This window comes from Budorcas taxicolor, chromosome 21, assembly GCF_023091745.1.
Source record: "Budorcas taxicolor isolate Tak-1 chromosome 21, Takin1.1, whole genome shotgun sequence".
Taxonomy (NCBI): domain Eukaryota; kingdom Metazoa; phylum Chordata; class Mammalia; order Artiodactyla; family Bovidae; genus Budorcas; species Budorcas taxicolor.
Genome location: NC_068930.1, coordinates 26,033,053 through 26,039,326, shown reverse-complemented (window position 1 = coordinate 26,039,326; position 6,274 = coordinate 26,033,053). Strand labels below are relative to the sequence as shown.

At 43.4% G+C, this 6,274-nt stretch overlaps 1 long non-coding RNA gene across 1 annotated transcript; it reads right to left on the bottom strand.

Annotated features, from left to right (window-relative positions):
* Positions 1–279: 279 nt before the first annotated feature.
* LOC128066784 (uncharacterized) lies at positions 280–2,588 on the bottom strand. Its single transcript, XR_008201243.1, has 3 exons — positions 2,500–2,588; positions 1,734–1,782; positions 280–460 (listed from the first exon to the last, which is right to left on the bottom strand). It is a non-coding gene; the product is annotated as an uncharacterized LOC128066784 (long non-coding RNA).
* Between the last annotated feature and the right edge of the window lie 3,686 nt (positions 2,589–6,274).

Here is a 6,274-nt window from a genome sequence, read left to right as displayed (position 1 = left end):
CGATTTAGCCATTAGGAGCTGATTAGAGTAGCAGGGATTAAAGCAGGACTACAATTAATTAAGAAGTAATTGGAAAGTAAGGAAATAGAAATCTATACCGATTAGTCTATAGTAAGCTTTCAAGAGGCCTGGCTGGAGACACACACAAAGGGCAGTAGCTAAGGGCTTACTGGAAGATTATCTTTTTTTTTCCCCAGACTAAAACACCTGATGGTTGGTGACAGGAAAATAAAAGAGCCAACAAAGAAAGAAAAAGACTGAAAATACAGTGAAGTGAAGTTGCTCAGTCGTGTCCACTCTTTGCGACCCCATGGACCGTAGCCTGCCAGGCTCCTCGGTCCATGGGATTTTCCAGGTAAGAATACTGGAGTGGGTTGCCATTTCCTTCTCCAGGGAATCGAACCCGGGTCTCCCGCATTGTAGGCAGATGCTTTTACCCTCTGAGCCACCAGGGAAGTCTCTGGAAAGACAAAAAGGCCTTTAAACATACAGCTATTAAAGTCGAGGGTAATTACTATAGAATGGTATCTATTTTCTTTTTTTCTCTAATACATTCTTATTCTAGGTGTTCTGACACACGAAAACAAGTACTATAAATATTATCTAACGGCTATGAAAACAGAAGTTTTTTTCAGCTGAGTTTTCCAGGGCAATTATGGATTCACATTTGAAGCAGTATTTAACTAAATTTTCAGAGAGCCCCCTACCTCTGAGAAAAGATTTGACTTAGGCTGCAGAAGGCCTAATCCTTGAGGAACCAAGGAAGAAAGAGTTCACTTCTTTTTATCTTCAACCAAGATCTGGAAGCCAGCCAGCCCCGGAAGTATTTTGGAGGTAGCCCCCGATGCCCTTGGGCTTCCCTGATAGCTCAGCTGGTAGAGTCCACCTGCAATGCAGGAGACCCTGGTTTGATTCCTGGGTCAGGAAGATCCCTTGGAGAAGGGAAAGGCTACCCACTCCCAATATTCTAGCCTGGAGAATTCCATGGACTGTATAGTCCATGGGGTTGCAAAGAGTCAGACAGGACTGAGCGACTTTCACTTTCACTTCACCCAATGTCCAGTCCTTCCTTGATGCAGTCCCATCCCCTACCTTTCCTAACCTAAACCCTATCTTTCTATTCTTTGCCTCAAGACGTTTTATGATGTGGGGCATATGTGACACCATGTTAAAACTTTAAAACCAAATCTCTCTTATTTGACATCCTAGAATTATTTTTCTTCCTGTATCAATTCAGTTTATAATAAAAAGCTTTTGTCAAAGAGATGTGATATTAGAAGACAGCTTTTTGATTAGTTTGTCTTTCCTCCAAACTCCTCAAAACTCATGCGAATATTTATACTACTGTCGTCCCAACGAAATTACACAGATTATTATTTGGATTAAAGAAACAGTATCTAGATGTTTTAACTTCTTATATGTCTTATTAAATACCAATGTGTCTGAGATTGGCAAACAGCTGTCAAATTCTCAAATCCAAGGTATAGTTGAAGATAAATTCAGCAAATTAAAACCGTGCCTCAATTTCTATAGGAATTACTGGAATCACCAGAAAGGTGACCCATACCTAACCATAGGGATGATAAAAATCATAAGGCAAGGCAAATGTGCTACTGTATTTTTATGTTCTCCCAGGATCCCCCTCTCACAAATAAGCAAATGTTTATCATCTTTATCATTACTGGTGAGGATGAAACTTAAATAGGATTTTAATTGATCCATGCTTTACTCACCTCAGGGATTTGAGGCGACTGTTCTGTTTAATGTTTAGACTGTGTAGATCTGTGGGAAGAAAAACAATAAACTTGACTCCCTTGAAAGAAACTCTCAAAAGGTGTGTGCCGCGGGGACGGGAACCGTTAAGGGTCTTTAATTAAGTGGTAGGATTAAAAGACTTCCGACGCTAATTTGAAAGAGGAAATTGCAACTGAAAGTGCTACCGAAGAGCTAGAAGATGCTACAAGACGCCCTCTGGGCCTTCAAAATCAATTCGAGCGTGAATAATAACTTAACAAAGGACGTTCTTTTCTGTTAAAAACAAACACAACAACAACAAACAAGGCAGGTGTGTACTCGAGGGCGGCTAGTTTTGGGGCCCTAAATAAAACCACACGGAACTTTCGCTGTGGGTCACTAGCCTCGGAAAGGACTACCCAGAACGGGCAGTCATGCCCTAAGAGATGAACCCAGAGAATTAACCGACGAAGACACCGACTGAGAACCGCTGCGTTTCTCAGTTCTCTCTCGGAGCTTTGGCTGTTGGGCTCCTTGTAAAACACCTCGGCCCCAGGCGCGAGGGAAATTAGAGGCCGTGAGGGTGAAGCGGCTTCTGGTTTCTCCAAAAAGTCCGGTCCCAGAACTGCAGAGCCCGAGGACACCTCGCCGGCCACTCAGTTCGGCCTGCCCGCCCGACTCCCTCCTCCCTGCGGCCCGAACGGACTCCTGCGCCCAGGACTGTGTCTGTCCCGCTCAGGGCTCCGGATGCGCAGGGAAACCTACCTCCGGTCCAGGGCGCTGGCACAGTACCTCTCTGTACACTCCTGCAGCTCTCCCAGGTAACCGAGCCACTTCGGCCAGAATCCGACCGCCTCCTGACTTCCGCTTCCGGCGCGCTGGTCCGAGGCTGGCCTGTGAAGTCTCGCGGGATCTCCAGCTCTCCGTGTGCGTTTTCCCCAGTTTTCTCAATGCTGATGGCTCGCGCGGGGGTCTGTGAGAGAAGTTGCTGCTGCTGCTGCTGCTGCTGCTGCTGCTGCTGCTGCTGCTGCTAAGTCGCTTCAGTCGTGTCCGGCTCTGGGCGACCACATAGACGGCACCCCACCAGGCTCCCCCGTCCCTGGGATTCTCCAGGCAGGAACACTGGAGTGGGTTGCCATTTCCTTCTCCAATGCATGAAAGGGAAAAGTCAAAGTGAAGTCGCTCAGTCGTGTCCGACTCTTCGCGACCCCATGGACTGCAGCCTACCAGGCTCCTCCGCCCATGGGATTTTCCAGGCAAGAGTACTGGAGTGGGGTGCCATTGCCTTCTCCGGCGAGAGTAGTTAGGTCGGGCTAAAAGTGTTGATGGTTTCCATGCGCTTCCAACCGGCCTAGTGACTGGCAGGAAGAGACGCATCGCTGTATTTTGAGCCCTCTTGATTTGGAGCCGGCGACGGCTAGGGACGAAAGTTCTGGAACTTCTCAGCTGAGAAGGGCGGGAAAAGCTGCTTTCGGCCGCCTGCGCCGAGTCTGCGTGAGGAACTTAAGGCGATTGCCCGCCGAGTAGGCGCGAGGGGATCCCTTCAGCGATACTACACCCTTCACTCCTGCTCGGGCGAACCTCAGTAGTAAGATTTCTCTAGTCCGTTCTGTACCTGTTTTTGCCGAAACACTGCCCCGCTCTGCTCCAGCTTAAGTCGTCAGTACCCAGCTCCCTTCAGGAGGCTTGTCCGTTTCTTCTGGAATGTTCGTAGGTGTATAAACGCTGACTATCCCGCAGAGTATTTTGGCCTCCTTCCTCCCGAATTGCTTTCCAGAGTGGCTCCCTCATTTCTTTAATACTCTCATGAGTTTCCAGCTTGGAAACATCAGTGTTTCTATTTGATGCCGTTTCTGTTTCCCCATTGATACTGACCAGCGTTTTTGGCCTTTTCTCAAACAATAGAAATTGACTAGTGACAAGAAATTCAGGGGAGGCTCTGTAGAGGCTCATGTCTATATCTTGGGATGTTGACATTCTATCCTTTAATTAAAGCTGAATGAAATAATAGCTCCATCTAGAAATAAGTTTTCCTTCTACTGAATGTTCATTATGCTTTGGAAACCATTCTTAATCTGTTCATTCAGTACCAGTTTCTCAGTTGGAACTTCCATTTATGTACAAGTCTTTTCTCCCTACTAGACCATAATCATTCATTTCTGCATCCTGAGTGTGTAACGTAGTGCATTGTATAAAATAAGCACTCTGTTTGTGGAATGAACGATGAACTGTGAATTTTCCAGTCTACGTTTTAGAGACATTATCCTAGCTCAAGTGTGAAAGATAGTATGGATGAGAACATAGGATAGTCTTGGTGTTGGGTAATAAAGGTGAGAGCAAAAAGACCAAGATTACAATAATTGATCAATTGGATTGACCATCCAATTGGTCCAGCCAAGTGGATGATGGGAGAAAAGGATCAGGAGGAATCAGAAAAGACTCCAATTCTTTAAGTCTTGGAAATTGTAACTGAGAAGGGATGTGCATAGCATGTGTCGGTTTTAAAACAAAGATGAGCTCAGAGCTCAAAAAAGATTTTTAAAACTTGAGATAGTAGTGAAATATTCAGAAGAAAAATCTTAGGGGGTTTTTAGAAATACAGGACTAAAGCTGATGAAAGAGAAGTTGTACCTAAATAGGTAAATGTGTGAGTCATCCATGAAGAAACAACAGTTGAAAACATCAGTGTATATGATCTTTCTGAAGGAGAAAGTATTTATAGAGAAAAGCAGAAGGCCAAAACGTACAGCTCAGGAAATAAGCCATATTTAGGAAGGGGAAATAGGAAACAATAAACTTGAAGGGGAAATTGGAATAAAGATGGGTAGCAATGTAACAGTTGAAAAACTCAGGCAAATGCTTGCTTGGTTGGTATCAGCAGTCAGAGACGATATTTGGGAAATCAGTTTTTGAGTCCAGCTTTCTGATTTCTTTGTGACTTTATTATAGTGTTATTTCTAGGTAATGAGAATTTACATATAAAAGAGTATATTTATTTTCTTTAAATTCCAAAACTGCACTTAGGAGCTCCTAGGCTTCAGAGAGTTTCTGTGAAAAACTGGGGATGCCAGCCAGTTTTCAAATGAAACTATCTATGCACATAATATTTTCTCATATTCTGATATCTTGTCAGTTACTATATTTCACTTTCTGGCATCACTGAGAAATAATCTTGTGTGTGAAAGGGAATTTTCCAGTTAACTGACAGTCTTTAAGCACCAAAACTTGTTCACTGGAACCACTTTTCTAGAAATATATGTAAAATGTAGTACTTACTTCTGTACCATAACCAGGGTAAGTGGGCCATAATTTAATCTTTGCTTGGCAATTAAGGATAATTGTTACAGCATCAACTGCTTGCCCAGTGGCTCAGTGGTTAAAGAATCCACATACCAGTGCAAGAGGTAAGAGTTCAATCCCTGAGTCATGAAAGATCGATCCTATGTAAAAGGAAATAGCAACCCATTCCAGTATTCTTGCCTAGAAAATCCCAGTGGTCAGAGGAGCCTGACTACAGTCCATGGGATCACAGAGTCAGCCACGACTTAACGACTAAATAACAACAGCAATAACAATTCTATTCTGCTGGGTCATAATGTGTTTGGGGCCTGTTGACAACCTATGGAAAAAATTTCCTTTTATTAGTTGACTTTGCTGTTTCTGTTATTACTGTTGTAGCTCAGTGTTTTATCTTCTCATAGCTTTATAGATTGGCCTAATTTGAAGCCTCACTTTGACCCAGAGATCTAGAGGCAAACACGCTAGCAGAAGTCCCAGGGGGAATTGTAGCAGCAGAGAGTTTTCTGAGGCTGTGAGTGAACTTAAGACAATAATCATTTTTAAAATGATTAAACTGGAGCTGAAGAGGCAATATAATTTATTCAAAGGAACAGCCAGTAAGTGGCAGAACAGGATTTGGAGCAAGTCTGTGATACTTAAGAAGGCCTTGCTTTTTCCTCAGTGAAACACTGTTTTCTCCTTTTCATTCCCTACTGTACAAGTCTTGAGCCACATTAAACAACTTTGCTGCTGCAGCACAACCCGAACCCTTCCTCTCCACAGTTGATGTAGAGCTCCAGAAAACAGGAACTCCTGCAACCTCCCCACCAAAAAGTGAACTCCACGTGGTACCTGTTGCCTCACATTGCTTACCTTAAAAACAAAAAATCTCTTGAAGTTGTATTTCATAAGCAGAACCGAAGTCAAATGGCTTGTCCCTGGCTTAAAGGAAGACTGGGCCCTTGAACTTCTAGTATCATCCTTGGAGAGATAGTGCTCATCAGGTAGTAAATTGTCTGAACAGAAAGATATTCAAAAGATGCTGGGCAGCCCAGAAATGTGACATTTATCCACTTTAGCTTAATTACACTTTGCCTTGTATTATGGTTCATTTTATATATATAAAATCACAATATTGAAGTGGTGAAAGGATCATCTGGTTGAATGCTTTTTTTTTTTCCCCTCTACTAAAGACCCCCAAGAGATTAAATAACTTCTCCAAGGTCACAGAATTGATCAATGACAGAACTAGACCTTTAAC